At 43.4% G+C, this 16988-nt stretch overlaps 1 long non-coding RNA gene across 1 annotated transcript in view; it reads left to right on the forward strand.

The window, feature by feature from the left end:
- Positions 1-13519: 13519 nt before the first annotated feature.
- LOC113879890 overlaps positions 13520-16988 on the forward strand; it is a 30862-nt gene continuing 27393 nt past the window's right edge. Inside the window, exon 1 of the long non-coding RNA XR_003507508.1 lies at positions 13520-14073. This is a non-coding gene — a long non-coding RNA (uncharacterized LOC113879890). The remainder of the gene's footprint in view (positions 14074-16988) is intronic.

Here is a 16988-nt window from a genome sequence, read left to right on the forward strand (position 1 = left end):
GGAGCAGGCCGGCAGTGCGTGATCAATGAGTGGTGACCAATCAGAGTACGCGAGCGTGCACGTGCACAGGCCGCTTATTGGCTGGGGCAAGGCACGGTCTTGGGGCCCTGACCAATAGAGAGGCGTTGCGCCCATGTGGACAGCTAGTGGGAAACAATATTTGTTAGGGAGGGGGCGGAAACAGGAATCTCCGGCTTGTGGCGTGTTAGCCGTTCCCATGGTTACAGTTGGAGGCGGGATTTCTAGCAGCCTGGGCTTAAGGGGATTCACACTGGAACGTGAGGTGGTGGCTGCAAGGGGTTTGTGGTTCTGATTACATCTGTATTAAGAGGATGTACGTGTCCTGGAAAACGAACTCAACAGTATATCCTTGTGAGATATGGGGGCCGGCCACCTCGGAATTTAGGTTCCCGAGCCCTAGCCACTCCCGCGTTTCAGAATTGCCCGCCTAAGATAGAGCTGCAGACAGTGAGACTGAAGGCTGGGGTTCTCAACCTGAAAGGACCCTAAGGAGTTCAGTTGCCCATCTCCTCTTTCAGCCTCTTTAAACGAGAATGGTAGGAATGGTCGTTCTTCCAGCTCTGAATAAGGTCATCAACCAGGCTGTTTCTAAACAAAGTCTGCCACCCGAGTTTCTGCCCCACCCTAAAGGAGTTCCTGACCTCCGTGTCATAATTCACGAAAATTTCCCGTTGCCTTGATGACTTGTTCTCATTGTCCGCAGCTCCTGTCGTCTCTCCTTAGTTTCGTTTTCTTCTTTAATCCTTCATTACTTCTCGATTCTAATTTTATTATTATTGTTATCTAACGTCTCTGCCACTATCTGGCCATGATTTTCTAACACTTATAAATTCTTCCCTTATTAAAAAAATAGCAACGTTGTGAGCGATCACGGAATGACCAATCGTATACTGAGATTTAAAAATCTTCCCTGATATCGGTGTTTCTTTTGTTTTTTAAAATAATCCCAAACTAAAGGTTGATTTTCTGCTCTAAATTTAGCGTGTTAACATGGAACTTTAATAAAGTTTTACAAGGTTTACAACTTTTATCTCTTCCTAAAGAACATGGAAAAGGCCCCAAATCCATCTCTGCATAAATTCCTGAAATAGCTGCTCTTCTCTTTTTTCCGGTTTATCTGGAATTCCCCCCAGCATGCTCTTACTCTACCACTTTTCTTTATATCCTAACCTAACCTTGTTTTCCCTGGTACCTCAGCTGGTAAAGAATCCGTCTGCCATGCAGAAGACCCCCTTTCCATCCCTGTGAGTTTAGACCAACACAATCATTAATATGGTTGATTTTAGGGTTTTAGGTGTATTATTTTATTATTTGCTTAGTTTGTGCCTGTGATGGGTGTTTCTCTATTACACCTTTCCTGTCTTTTCAAATATTCCTATATCTTTTAGTAATCTATTTAAATGTATCCACTGATTTTGAACTATATCTCTTTGTAGTGTTTTTGTTTTTGCTTTTTTAAGGGGTCAGTAATCCTGAGCGCCGAAGAACTGATGCTTTTGAACTGTGGTGTTGGAGAAGACTCTTGAGAGTCCCTTGGACTGCAAGAAGATCCAACCAGTCCATTCTGAAGGAGATCAGCCCTGGGATTTCTTTGGAAGGAATGATACTAAAGCTGCAACTCCAGTACTTTGGCCACCTCATGCGAAGAGTTGACTCATTGGAAAAGACTCTGATGCTGGGAGGGATTGGGGGCAGGAGGAGAAGGGGACGACAGAGGATGAGATGGCTGGATGGCATCACTGACTCGATGGGCATGAGTCTGAGTGAACTCCGGGAGTTGGTGATGGACAGGGAGGCCTGGTGTGCTGCGATTCATGGGGTCACAAAGAGTCGGATACGACTGAACGACTGATCTGATCTGATCTGATCTGAACCCTTTGATGCCATAGTTGGCATGTATATTACATCCACATGTATTGACAACACCATCAGACAGTGTTTACATTTTTGCTTCAGGTAATAACATGTATTTTAAAGAATCTAAGAGAAAATTTGTCTATTTTCATCTATTACTCTTTCTTTATTCGGAAGTTCCAAGTTGCCGCGGGGAATAGTTCAGGTTGAAGGATTCCTTCTAGTATTTTAGAGAAGGCCTGCTGCAATGAGTCCCCTTAGTTTGTCTGAGAAAGTTTTATTTTGACATCATTATGGAAGGATATGTGTGCTAAATATGGACTTCTGGGCTGGCAATTCTTTTCTTTTTTTTTTTTTTACATTGCCACATACCTTATTTTTAAAATTGAAATATAGTTGGTTTACAACATTATGTTGGTTTCAGGTGTACAGTGTAATGTTCTTTCTTTTAGCACTTTACAGATTTTATACTATTGCCTTCTCAGAACCTTGGTTTCTAATAAAAAACCAAACAGTCCTTCCAATTGTTCTTGCCATGGACATACATAAAGGGAATTGTTTTTCTGTCTACTTTCAAGATTTTGTCTTTATCTTAGTTGTCAGCAGTTTGATTATAAAGTGGATAGGTTTGGTTTCCTTTGAGGTTATTTTGTCTTACTGTATATTTATGTTTTTCACCAAATTTATGTTTTCTTTGATAATGTCTACCTTTTTTTCTGCATTTATCTCTTTCCCATTTCCTGTTAGGACTTAAATATGATGAATAGTAGACCTTTTGATATTGTCCCACAGTACCTTGAGGGTGATTTTTTTCAATCTTTTTTCCCTTCTGTAATAGAAATTGGATAAATTCTGTTGATCTGTTTGCAAGTTCTCTGACTTTTTCTTCTGTCACCTTCACTGTGTTATTGAGATCATCCCACGAATTTCTTTGTTTAAAATATTGTATTTTTTAGTTCTAAAATACTCACTTTAAAAAATAGTTTTTATTTCCCTGCTAAGAATATCGATCTTTTTGTTTATTTCAAGAGTATTTACCTTTGTCTCATTGAACATGATGATAATAGTTGTTTAAAGGTCTGAAAAAGTTTCTATATCGGGATAATCTTGAGCTTGACCTCTGATTGTCTTTTCCTTTGAGAATTAGTCACATTTCTGTGTATTTTGTATGTTGAGTAATTTTAGATTATACCATAAACATTTTGAATCTTATACGATTCTGAGTCCTGTTAAAATCCTCTGGAGAATGCCGGCTATTTTCTGTTGACAGGTAGTGAACCTGTGTGTGTTCAGACTGTCCTGAGCTCTCCTTCTGTGGGCAGAAGTTCCTACGTCAGTTCAGTTCTTAAAGACTTTGTTCTCCTGCTGTGGGTCTTTACCCTACGCAAGCAGCTCAGAGTGAGCCTAGGACTCTTATCAGTTCATACACAGAATTAGGGGCTACCTTTCCCTATTCCTTTCCCCTTTATTATTTTCCCCATTTCCTGTGACTCCCAGGGGCCCCTTCATCCAGCCCTCTGGGTAGAAATCTGGTGTTCTTCTAGGAGTTGTAGCTACATGTACTGCTGTGGTTGGAGTTACTATCAAGGCCAAACAGTGAGGGAAAGGAAGGAAGAAAATGTGGTCTTCACACTCCAGGCCATAGGGTCCTCCATCCAGATGGACAGGTTTTCTCCTTGGGTTTAGGTCCTTAGGTTCCTCAGGGCAGGGCCAGGAGAAAAAAAAAGAGAGAGGAAAAAAGTCCCAAATCTATGTGACTCTATACTGATCACAATGGTTATGTAAACTAAAGTATGGAGGAGAAGAGACAAATCTTCCTTACAGAAGAATTCTCAACCTTTGACGTAGATTCTCTTCCCTCCCCTTAAGCGTGCGCTGGATTTGGTCTCTTGTCTCCAGCTGGCAAACACATGTTAGGTTAACACCACCAGTGATTAGTTATGTTGACAGAAGTTACCCTTGATATGAGAACATGAAAAAGACTCTTCACTTCTTTAATGTTCTTTGCTAAAACCCATAACTCCAGTCTAAACATGAGCAAAACATTCAGCAAACCCAATCTGAAGGACATTCTACAAAGCACCTGATGAGTGTGCCTCAAGACTCAAGGCCAAGAAAGCAAGAGAAGACCCAGAAACCCCCAGAGAACCATGGAGACATGATGACAATGAAATGTGGTGTCCTAGAATGGCACTTTCATGCGTTAGAGAAGGCAATGGCAACCCACTCCAGTGTTCTTGCCTGGAGAATCCCAGGGATGGGGGAGTCTGGTGGGCTGCTGTCTATGGGGTTGCAGAGTCGGACACAACTGAAGCGACTTAGCAGCAGCAGTAGCAGCAGAATGGTGCCCACAACAGTAAAAGGACAGTAAGTTTGGAGTTTAATCAGAGTCTAAACACACCAGCATTGTTTTCTTGGTTTTAAAAAATGGAACATGTTAACATGAGATGTTAACCATGGGCTAAATAGAGTGAGGGGGCTCAGGGACTCGATACTAACTTTCCAGTTTTTCTGAAAACCTAAAGTTATTCTAAAGTGAATGTTTACTGGAAACAACAATGACAGCAACAGGGATTTCCCCCATACTCTCCAGCTTGTGAAACACCTTTTCTTAGTTCCCTAAAACCGAAGCGTTCTCTCTGAATTTTTGCGGCCTGTGTCTTCTTTGTACTTCCACACAGGGGCCACCCTTGGTTTCAAGTCAGGAGATAAAAGAAAACCCTTCACAAAGCTCACTTTTAATATGGTTTGCTTTTTAAGTTTTGACTTCCCTCCCTAAGCTACTAACTGTTATTGGTGCTCAGATACTTGCTGTTATTATTATTGTTATTATACTATTGTTATATTATTATTGTTATTTTAACCATCATCAAAGTTCTAGCTGTCATCACTGCGAGAAAGGTTATTGTATGCTGACTCCAAGTTGCCCAGTATCTTTCCTGATCCTTCAGGTCTTTTGGTGGCAGTGGTTTAGTCCCTAAGTCATGTCCTACTCTTGTGACCCCATGGACTATAGCCCACCAGGCTCCTCTGTCTGTGGGATTTTCCAGGCAAGAATATTGGAGTGGGTTGCTGCAGGGAATCTTCCTGACCCAGGGATCTAACCCAAATCTCCTGCAATGCAGGTGGTCTCCTGCATTGCAGGTGGATTCCTTACTGCTGAGCCACAGGTCTTATAAAGGTAATTAAATCACTACATAAGTACCAGCTCCCATTCATTCTTGTGTCATGCACACATTCATCTTATTTTTGCCTGTTATATTCAGTTTATGCTCACCCGTACCTGGATCTTAATTTGGGGGTGGCACTGACAAGGCTGCTGACATTTGAAATGTGTTTGCTGTCTGAATTCCTGTTTCGGAGCTGGAAATTGAGTTCACAAAGCAAAGATGCCTAGGAAGTAGGAGAAGGACCTAACCTTGATTGCACACCATTGAATGCCAGTCAGGATGCTCAATGCAGGCAGTCGCATTCAGCCTGACAGTAACCTGGTGAAGGGGCGCCTTGGAATGAGGTCCAGGATTACAGGCTTGGAGCCTGAGGTTCAGAAAGATGGAGTAGCCTGCTTCATTCCATAGCCAGTAAGTGCAGGGCCAAGGTCAGAACCAAGGCCTTCCATCTTCATTAAACTGCCTTCAGTGTAAGTTAAGGGAAAAAGAAAGAAAGGAAGGGAAGAAGGATGGAAGAGAAAGGAGAAAGGAAAGAAGATGAACTTCCTTTAATAAGGAATGAGATCAGATGTTGACCACTACCAGCATGGATTCCCTACTATCACAGTGTATGGACACGTGACTATGCCGTGCTCCTCTCTGAGTTAGTGATGCTCTTTTGGACGTGGCCAGCACTGTTCTGGAGTACCCTGTCCGTAATTGCATACTCAGTCGCTTCGGTCGTGTCCAACTCTGTGTGATCCTATGGACTGTAGCCCGCCAGGCTCCTCTGTCCATGGGATTCTCTAAGACAAGAATACTGGAGTGGGTTGCCATGCCCTCCTCCAGGGGATCTTCCCGACCCAGGGATCAAACCTTCATCGTCCCCTGCGTCTTCTGCATCGCAGGCAGATCTCTTGGCAGCCACTCAAGAAGCCCACCCTGTCCATCCATGGACCTAAATTGACCCTCTGCTTTCTTCCAAAAATGATTTGTGGCAACTGCAGAGGAAATAACTGAAATGAACTTTTTTTTTTTTTTTGCTTCCAGGAAAGTTGGGACGGAGAAGGCATATGAGGGAAGAAGGCAACTAAGGACAGGGATACAAGAGAAAATAAAACATAATTCTAAAAAGAAGTACTGCAGACAAGTTTTATTTGATTCTCCATTTTGGTGGAGAGACTGGAGTTCACATAAGGGCAGAAGGACTGTTTTGCTAAAGCTATCTTATTCTAAACAGCATAAGGATCCTCCCTTCTTCTTGCATGGTTTACACACAGGTAATGTAGTGTGTTGTGACGACAGCTGAATAGAGCAAGGAAAGTTGTCTCCTGCAGATGAACTTAATAGCAGATTACAATTCCATTATGAAAACTGAACAGGCAGATCAGAAAGCAAGGCATATGAGATAAGTAACCATTAACGACCTTAGGTAAATATAATTAGATTTGTATTGAGTGCAGGCTCGATGGGAAAAGCTCATCGTGACCCAACATCGTTCTACATGACTGCCCCCTACTCTGTCTTGGAGACGGTCACGCGGTAACAGACTCTATTGTTGATTTCACAAAACCCCTCCTTGCAAATATTTGAAGCTCAGGAAGAATTCTAATTAAATTAAGTAATAAAATTATCATGAAAGCAATGTAAATTGTAATAACATTTAAAAATCACTTTATGAACTGAGTCCAGAAAATCAAGACTGTTTTCTGGTGGACTTGTGCTTCAAACATGTGAACGGGGCCAGTCCCCTGCCCCTGCTCTGGTCCCATTCAGACCCTTCCACCACTGGAGCCCTTTTCCCTGGTCTGAAGCCATACCCACTGTTGTCAGCTTAGTATGTACATTTGTAAGCTTCCCTGGTAGCTCAGGTGGTAAAATATACATCTGCAATGCAGGAGACCTGGCTTCAATCCCTGGGTCGGGAAGATCCCTCTGGAGAAGGGAATGGCTACGCACTCCAGTATTCTTGCCTGGAGAATCCCATGGACAGAGAAGCCTGGCTGGCTACAGTCTATGCAGTTGCAGAGAATCAGACACCGACTGAGTGACTAAGCATGCACGCATGGTGTGTATATTTAGTTTTATGTGTTTGTCTTGCACATACATACATAAATTATCTTATAGTTATGGGTCTCCATCTTGTTTTTCTTCACGTTGAAGTATCCTGGAGATTTTTTTATCAGTACCTAAAGGCCTGCCTTTATGCAACGCACAATTCCATTTTGTAACAGCACCATTGTTTGTATAATCGTAGTACCCCTAATAGGCATCTAAGTAGCTTTAGATTTGGGGTTATTAGTAATAACAGTGCTGAACATCTTGTGTAAGTCTCTTGTATAAGTCTCTTGTATATGTGTACAAGTATTTCCCCTAGGATAGAAACCTTACAGTGTAGTTGCTGGGTCAAAGGATGTGTCATTTTAAATGTAAATAGATGCTGCTAAAATGTCCTCCAAAAAATTATATCCTCTTAATGAGTGGATGGATGAGTCAATTTTTTATCTTGTCAACACTAGACATAACCACTCTGAAATATTTTCCAGTCAGATGGGTGAAAAATGGTATTTCATTAGGGGTTAAATTTACCTTTTTTATGAATATGAGTGACTGTGAGTGAAACTGCATATTTTCACACGGCATGTTGTTCTGCGAGATGGCAATTCATCTTGTCCTTTTTCTCATTGAGTTGTTATTTTTTATGTATTTTGAATATTGAAACTTGGTGTTATATACTGCAAACATTTTCTCTCATCTTGTGCATTTTAGTCTTTTATAAATATTACAGACGGTTTTTATTTAAACTGAATATAAATTCGTTTGCTGTGGTCACATGTATCAGTCATTACATTATGTTATCAATTGTTTTAATCATAAAAAGACCTTCCCTTTCTTGCAACTATAAAGCCTTTCTCTATATTTTTTTTTCCTAAAATTTTCTAATTATTTTTTATCTTAAGTTCTTAAATAATCTGAGTCTCTTGTCAGGAAAAATACTTATTTTCCCCCCAAGAGATAGCTAATTCCTCCTACATAACTTATTTTGACTGGTTTATCCCCATTCTTCAGTATGAGAATATGTCTTTCTATCACACAGTGAATTGACAAAGTCCATCAGTATGTTTAAAAAGAAAAATTCTCTCTTGTACTGCTCTGTTGGCTGTGCCTACACCAAAGCAACATTTTTGTTTATTTCAGGTTTTTCTACAGTATGCTTCAGTAACTAGTAGAGTATCACTTCCTTTCTATTCTTTAAGCATTTTATTTTGGCTATTTTTATACTTGCTTTCTTCCAAAAAAAAATTTTAGAACCAACCTGTCTGATTTTCATTAAAAACTATAACAACAACTGTATATTCAATAGGGATAGCATTGGAGAATATTGAATTTATGTTAAATTGTTGTGAATGAGCAGTTTTAAACACCTTCCAGGAACTTATGTGTTCTTCAGTAAAACTGTATCTTTTCCTTCATATGAGTCTTGCACATTTTTGGTCAGGTTTATAATTTATATTTTCTCTGCTGTTTTAATGTGATAGGATTGTTTTCTTCCTATATATTTTCAGATTGCTTATTGCTAGCGCATGGGCTTCCCTTGTGGCTCAGCTGGTAAAGAATCCTCCTGCAATGCGGGAGACCTGGGTTCAGTCCCTGGGTTGCGAAGATCCCCTGCAGAAGGGAAAGGCTATCCACTCCAGTATTCTGGCCTGGAGAATTGCATGGACTCTATAGTCCATGGGGTCACAAAGAGTTGGACATGACTGACTGACTTTCACTTTCTTTCAAGAATAATAAGAATGCAGATAACACCACCCGTAGGGCAGAAAGCGAGGAAGAACTAAAGAGCCTCATGATGAAGTGAAAGAGGAGAGTGAAAAAGTTGGCTTCAAGCTCAATATTCAGAAAACTAAGGTCATGGCATCCGGTCCCATCACTTTGTGGCAAGTAGATGGGGAAACAGTGGAAACAGTCAAAGAGTAGGATTCAAACCTTATTTCTAGCATTTGCTGCGTAAAGTTGAGGAAGAGACTAAGCTCTCTGAGCTTCTGATGCTAACACCTTCCTCGCTGTGGGTCACATTATTGAATGAAAAGTGCCTGAAAGTGAAAGTGAGAGTCGCTCAGTTGTGTCCGACATGGAATTCTCCAGGCCAGAATACTGGAGTGGATAGCCTTTCCCTTCTCCAGGGGATCTTCCCAGCCCAGGGATCGAACCCAGGTCTCCCACATTGCAGGAGGATTCTTTACCAGCTGAGCCACCAGGGAAGCCCTGAAAAATGCCTGCTATCCAATAAATGCCCAACAAATGGTGGCCTTTGCGGTTCTAGGTAGAGACGGACTTTGAATCTGACAGGGCTGGTTTTGAGCCCTGGCTCTGCCACTTCCTCATGGCATGACCTTGGACAAGCCATTTGGACTCTTTAAGCCTCAGTTTCTTCAAAGTCAGGCTGGTCATAATTAAAGGATTCAGTGAGAACACATATGTGTCAGTACTTTGTAATATTTTTTTGTAATATTTCATGTGACAGTAGCTGGTAGTCATGTCACTTCTGACAGTCGTCCTTCTCAAGGCAAGAAAAACAAATGCTCTTGTTGAGATGTAGAAGAGAATATATTTTACTAGTTAACATTAAAATCATATTTGTAATTAGAACATTTAAAGGAAGCTTCAAATACTATCTGTAACCAATGAAGAATTTCAGGATTTTGGGTGTCTGGAGTTGTGGGTGTTTTAACGACATTCTCACCCAGGCCATTTTCCATAAAGATGTGTAATAAGGATCCCAGGTAATCATCCAAGCCATTTGCTCAGAGCCTCGGGTCTCACTTCTTTCTTGGACCTGAGCCACACCGGATGCTGCTTTTTGAAGACATAGTGATGCTGACTTACAGCCTTGATTTCATGTCCAAGTCACACCATCATAGATTATTTGGAGGCGGGGGATGGCAATGAAGGCATCTCAGTTGCTTGGGTTCACTATTCTAACTATCAGAGTAGAAATAATCCTTTTTTTTTTTATTCATCAAGTGTAGGCTGGCATAAGAGGCATTTCGATTACTGTTGATAAAATGGATTGATTATCACAAATGTTGATTCTGAGTCAGAAATTTTTTGAAACTGGACACAGTGGGTCGCAGTGTAAGAACATTTGATTGAAGGAAAACTTATTGATTAGACTTTTTTTTTTTTTCATAATATCACATCCAGGCAGATTCTCCAATCAGGCAGTGGCCGATTTGAACATCCTAGAGGTGAAGCCTGATGAACTACATCCACCAACGTGACAACCATCCATTCTAACCTTGAAACAAATTATTTTATAAAAAAGCCATTAGAAGTAATGAACTTTTCCAAGTAGAACTGTTAAGACTGCCAATTAATGCCTCCCATTCGTTGCCAATACCCTTGAGCTTTACATTTATTGCTCAGTGATTTTCAGAGAAGTAACACACTTTAAGCGTTGACTGGAAAAATCCATGTTCTCATCAAATGCATGTGGAAATGATTTGCATATACAGACCAGAGGTGGAGTTATAGGCAGGTATCTTTGGGATACTGACACTTGTTTGCAAAACACCAGATGACTCACCTGAAATTTCACAGCTGCTAGTGGTGATTCTGAGAGAGGTCAGAGGCACGTCCCCACCCTGCTTGTGAAAAACCTTTGTACATCGTATGGGGGGGGGGGGCGGCGGTGAAGGCTAAGATTCATGACTTATTGACAGGTATTTGTTAAACTTGGATTTTATATCACTGAACATAAACAGAAACAGACTCACAGACATAGGAAACAAATGTGGTTAACCAAAGGCAAAGGGGAGAGGAGGAGGAATAAATTAGGAATATGGAACTAACAGATGCAAACTACTGTGTATACAATAAGGAACACGGATAGAGCACAAAGCGTTGTATACTCAGTATCTCATAATAGGGACTTCCTAGGTGGCTCAGTGGGAAGTAATTCTCACAGGCGGTTTCAATCCCTGAGTCAGGAAGATCCCCTGGAGGAGGAAATGGCCACCCAATCCAGTATTCTTGCCTGGGAAACCCCATGGACAGAGGAGCCTGGAGGGCTACAGTCCATAGGGTTACAAAGAGTCAGACATGTCTGAGCAACTGATTTCTTTTTTAATCTTGTAATGGTCTGTAAAGAAACAAAATCTGCAAAAGTACTGAATCACTATGCTCTACACCTGAAACTAACACAGTATTGTAAACCAACTATACTTTAATAAAAACTTATTTATATTAGTATTTTTTCAGGTTTCATGTTTAGGATGTAAACAGGATTGTACATGAGGGCAAAGATTACAGATAGATTTTCTTCATCTCACTTGACCCGAGGTTGCGCACATGTGCTATCAGTACAGAGCGGGTGCCGAGAGCCGCAGGGGAAGGTAGAGTAGCTAAAGGAGTGACTACTGATTACCCCAGATCCACTGTAGGTAGTCAACCTAGAGCAGTGGTTCTAAACTTACAATGCACTGTAAAATTTTCTGGGCGCTTTCAAAATACAGATGCTTGGTGTATCACTGACCCTGCTCGGAGTGGCAATTGTCTTGCTGTTCATACTGTTGGCTGAACCCAGGGTAGGCAAAGTGCGAGCTGAGAGGCTGGAAGAAGACTTGAGGAGCCATAGGGACTGCAGACACGTTTCTTCTCTCCTAGCTGGCCTGGCAGCCTTAACACAGCCTCTCTCCTGGCTGATGCAGCAGCCACAGCATAAACATAACATAGCCATAACATAACCTCACATGACATAGTCATGGGGTCACTCCAATGTAGCCCCAGTGCAGCATCAGGCAGGGCTTTCATGATAACATTCATACAGGGGTACTGGACAGATCCTAGCCCACAACCAAGTGAGCACCTCGTGATGCGCGTGTGAGGTGCTAGAAATGATCTCATCTGTTACATAGTCATTATTTACAAAATGTGGAGCAGGAGAGCCTGAACATACCATCTTGGCTCATTTGCTCTCTCCCTACACTTGGGTTCCACCCAAACAAATTGAATCAAAGCCTCTGGCCTTGTCACTGATGTTTATTGTGAGCCTTCCCAGAAATCCCAGCTTAAATCGCATATCTGGTGCAAGGACCATGGCTCTGAATATTCGTTGTCTGAAAGGTGAGTTCGTTCTCATTGGAAGTGGAATACCACCTGGTAATCCTTATTTGTTTAGAAACAATGGTAGTCTCGGGGCTTAAAGTGAGGGATTCAAAGAAGAAATAAAAATGTACGGGAAGTGTCAGGCTTGAGTTCTTAACCTGAGATCCCTGAAATCATAGGGGTTCTTGTAAACCCCTGAAATTGTGTGCCAAGTTTGGAGTATATGTGGGTCTCTATGTTTAGGGGTTGGGGTGTTAGTCACTCAGTCATGTCCGACTCTTTGCAAACCCATGGACTGTAGCCCGCCAGGCTTCTCTGTCCGTGGGATGTTCTGGGCAAGAATACTGGAGTGGGAGGCCATTCCCTTTTCCAGGGGGTCTTCCACATCCAGGGACTGAACCTGTATCTCTTATGTCTCCTGCGTTGTCAGGTAGGTTCTTTCCCACTACTGCCACCAGTGATGGAGAGAGGAGGGTAAAGATTCATCCCTTAGGTCTCTCAAAAGAAGCCACAGAGGGAAAGGCACTTTCATGAAATTCATACATACACGAAGATGCACAGTGGTAAAGAAAATGTGGGAGGGTCCTGAGTACTTCCCCAAATTGTCACTTCTGCTTCTTTCACATGCTCTGATTCTTTCAGTCACCAGTTCCTTGTTCTCAGGGGACTGCTGTGGCTCCCATCTGCCGTCCTGCCCTAGAGAAAGTCATCTTTCCTTGGAGCACCTTAGCACAGCTGAGTGGGTTCCACTTCAAACTGCAAATGATGAAGTAGAGCAGACAAGATGAGCCAACAGCAAAGACTGTTGATAAGATCCTTCATAACACACAAGGGTCACAGGAAGCGTCTTCTAATTCTTACCATGCTCCTGCTCCAGATGTCTGTTCCACTTTCCAGAGATCTTAATATTTGACTTCCTCCTGACCTTCTGTCTCCTCTTGGCTGGGACAGTCTTAGCTCTGGCTACCAGCAACCTTCTCATGAGCCAAAAGTCTCTGGCAGACCACTTAGAGATTCCCATCTTGTTTCTGAAATAAGGGACATCTTCACGCCTTCAGCAACCCGCAATTTCTGTCTGTTGGACGATGGCAAATAGGTTTGAATTCACATGCTAAACCCCACCAGTTGGTAAAAGCATCCTCACAAAACTTCTTAAACTGAAACATGTATGGGTATTCTGTGAGCATCTTGCTAAAATGCTGATTCTGATTCCCTCTGAGACCCCCTGTGAGTAGCAGGCTGTGGGAGAGTTCTGTTGCGAATGACTCATCGGCTGGGATCCTTTGACCACGTCTGTCCAACGGTCAAGGACAGGGTGGCGGAGCCCTGAGGTGCCCTGAATTTGCCAGATGAGATAACAGCTCTTGCACAGCCCTGCTCCTGCCTGAATGCTTTGTGGCTGCCACAGACGTCCTGCTCCGTGAGGTCCAGTTTTCCTTTTCCTTGTTTACTTGTTATACCTTCCCTTAGCACAGAGAGGAGGATCTTTATTGTCCCTACAACCCAGGAGCAGCTCACATTACAGCCCTGCCATCAGTGTGCTTCAGATCTGGCCTTGGCAGCCCTGTAAGAACTGGCTCTCTTTTGCCGATTGGATGGGTCTGGAGAGTTTCTGCTGCCCCAGCCGGCACTGTGTGACCAGAACCCCGGGTGTTCCCGAGCTTCAGTCAGACCCTTGCAGCTGTCTTGTTTCTTGCCCAGGTTGAGGCATCCACTCCGATTCTCTGCTGAGTCTGGAGCCCAGCCCTTCTGAGGGTTGACTCTGCTTCAGATACGGCTAATCCAAACCAGATGGAGTGTGAAGGTGAGATCCTGACAGCATCTAGGGATGGAACTTGGACTCTGAGCCGCAGCATTTCGCCCTGCCTCCCTGGATGCTGCCCTTAGGGGCTGGTGCCAATCCTGCCTGGGCCAGCATTAGCTCTGCTACTGCAACTTGGTGAGTCAGACGTTGTTGGGACTTGCTGTTCCAGTCCTGGAAGCTGCTGGCATGCTAAATGATTATTATTAATAGTAGTGGTATTAGTATTAATAATAATGATATAAGCGCTAACAATTAGCATTTATTGATTGCTTCCTATGTTGCAAGCTGTAGACTAAGTGTATTGCACATATTTTTTCATATAATTCTCTGAAGAACCCCATGAGATAGTTTCTCTTTTTGGCACAATCTTTGTAATAGAGAAACTGAGGCCCTGGGGGTCAAGGAACTTGCCCCAAATCACTCAGATAATGAGAGGTGGAGCGAAGACTGGAACTCACAGTTTTCATTCAGTTTTAAAGCCTGTGCTCCTAATCACTAGGACACACTGTCTCCACTGCCCAGTGCCTAAGCCCATCCCTGATTGACAGCTGCTGTAACTTCAGCAGTGAAAAACCACTAATGAGTTTCCTTTAGAAGCTGCTGAATGTCAGAGGGAGAGATGTTTGGGGGAGGCATCTGATTCTGCAACATTTGTGCTCTGGAACTCTGCATAAGCAAAGTTCTTAAAGATTCGTGGGCACACTATTTGCATATAAATGACTACTCACAGTTTAAATATCCGGGAAGGGAGTTGATACCTTCTGTCATTCCTGATTGTTTAACAAATTAATAAGGAAGCATGACCAGCTGAAAGTGGAAATCATTTCAGGCTGGGAGTGACTATAAAGCTATACTGCAGTAGATGGGCGGAGACAGCAGCCGGAAGCAGCCATATGTCAACGGGAAGCAGGAGGTGCAATGCCATCGCCTTCACAGCCTGAATATGAGTATTTGGTCCAAGTGCCAGAAACTTTGACCTCTCCTGCTCTGTGATTTCCCTGGCAGACAGTCACACTGCCGCATGGAAATGCTGCCAGACAGTGCAGTCAGCCCTTGCCAGATACACCATTTCTTTACTGATACACAATCCATCAGGCTTTTTTTTTCGGCTGTGCCATGCAGCATGTGGGATCTTAGTTCCTTGACCAAGGATCAAACCCACACCTCCTGCACTGGACTGCCAGGGAAGTCCCCAGAAAACACCATTTTAGGGTAGCTTCTATACCGTTAATTATGATTGCTTTGCATTTTTATTACAATTGTCCTTAAGGATGTTTAAAGAGTTTTCAAAGACATTTTTTAAATGCCAGTGATCATCTGAAGGATCTCCTGGTGCTTTGTTTGTGGCATCTCTTGGCCCCTAACTTTGGAAGAAATACCGGAGCTCATATAGTCCTGAGCTGAGTGCTGCCAAGGTCACTGGGTTCCTTGGCTGGGTTTCTTGATAGTAAACAGAAACTGACTCCAATTAACTTGGGCAGGGAAGAATGGGCATTTATAAGAAAGCATCTACTAGTTTACAGAAGGGATGACTGAGAACCAGACGGGAAAGGAAGTAGGAGAGCTCCAGAAATCTAGGCGTCAAGAACTGCTCAGTGTCAAGAGGAAACCATTCATCTTTCCTCTTGAGTCATACAGTCCTAGGGTGGAGAGCACTCGACGAACGTGCTGCAGTCAAGAGCTCACTCCCGGGACCAAGGCAGGGGAACACTTTGGCTGACAGACAATGCTGTTTGGGTAGCTTGACTGGCAGTACAGCCCCAATTATTACCCTCTCTTTATCCATGCCTTGTAATGACTTCACAGCTTTTTCCCTCAAGGAGGCAGTATTGTGTCTTCACCCTTGACCCTTGGCTGGCCTGCTTTAGCTGTGTTGGTGATGTTTGGGGCTTCCCTGGTGGCTCAGCAGAAAAGAATCCGCCTGCCACTGCAGGAGAGGCAGGTTTGATCCCTGGGTTCGGAAGATGCCCTGGAGAAGGAAATGGCAACCCACCCCAGTATTCTTGCCTGGAGAATCCCATGGACAGAGGAGACTGGCGGGCTACAGTCCACGGGGTCAAAAAGAGCTGGATTCGGCTGAGCGACTAACACAACAGCCATAGGTATCATCTCTGGGGATGGGCCACAGCGGGCTCATAAGCTTCTGCCCTCTCTCTTTTGGGAAGCTTCAAGTCCTGAGAACAAGTGCCCGCCAACATGGTGGGGCATGAGAGGCTGTGTGCCGTGCAGAGGGGCCATCCCACATCCTAGCCACTGTGTCCATTAATTCCACTGTGCCTCAGATAGCTCCCCAGCCTCAGCAGTTCAAGGCGGCAGTCCACGATTATTACCTCACACGGCCTCTGAAGGTCAGGAGTCCACGTGCCACTTAAATGGGGGGGTTCAGGCTGGGGGTCTCTCACGAGGTTTGGACAAGATTTTGGCCGGCCCTGTAGTCATCTGAGGCCAGAACTTTCTCTTCTTTTAAGTTGCTCTTACAGGCCAAGTGGCTCCCTCACTTGGCTGGTCAGTCGGCATTACTTATTAACTAGACAACTTCCTTACTCCTCACGGGGGCCTCTCTCCCCCTCTAGGCTGCTTGTGTGTCCTAATAACAAGCCCATGCCCCTCCCAAGAGCAGAGCATCCAGGAGAACAAGCTGGAAGCAGCAATGCCTTTCGTGACCTCAGAAATCCCACACCATCACTCTGCCGCATTCAGTTAGAAATGAGTCTCTACGTTTGGCCAATATTCAAGGGGAGGAGAATTACGCTCCACGGTTCAGAAGAAAGAGTGTGAAAGAATTTTCAGACGCATCTTGAAACCAGCACAAAAAGCCAGCCTCTAATCACCTGACCAGGTGACCGAAGAGGAATGGGCCCCTGGGATCAGCCAGACCAGCCCACATCAGCAGAAGGTCCCACATAAACTTAAAAAAAAAAAAAAAGTGTGTTTTAAGCCACAAACATTTATAGTATACAGTTTGCAATATGTGTGTGTGTGTGTTAGTCTCTCAGTTGTGTCCGACTGTGCGACCCCATGGACTAGAGAGCTGGTCCAGCTCTTCTGTC

The sequence above is a fragment of the Bos indicus x Bos taurus genome, chromosome 21 (genome assembly GCF_003369695.1).
Source record: "Bos indicus x Bos taurus breed Angus x Brahman F1 hybrid chromosome 21, Bos_hybrid_MaternalHap_v2.0, whole genome shotgun sequence".
NCBI classification, from domain to species: Eukaryota; Metazoa; Chordata; class Mammalia; order Artiodactyla; family Bovidae; genus Bos; species Bos indicus x Bos taurus.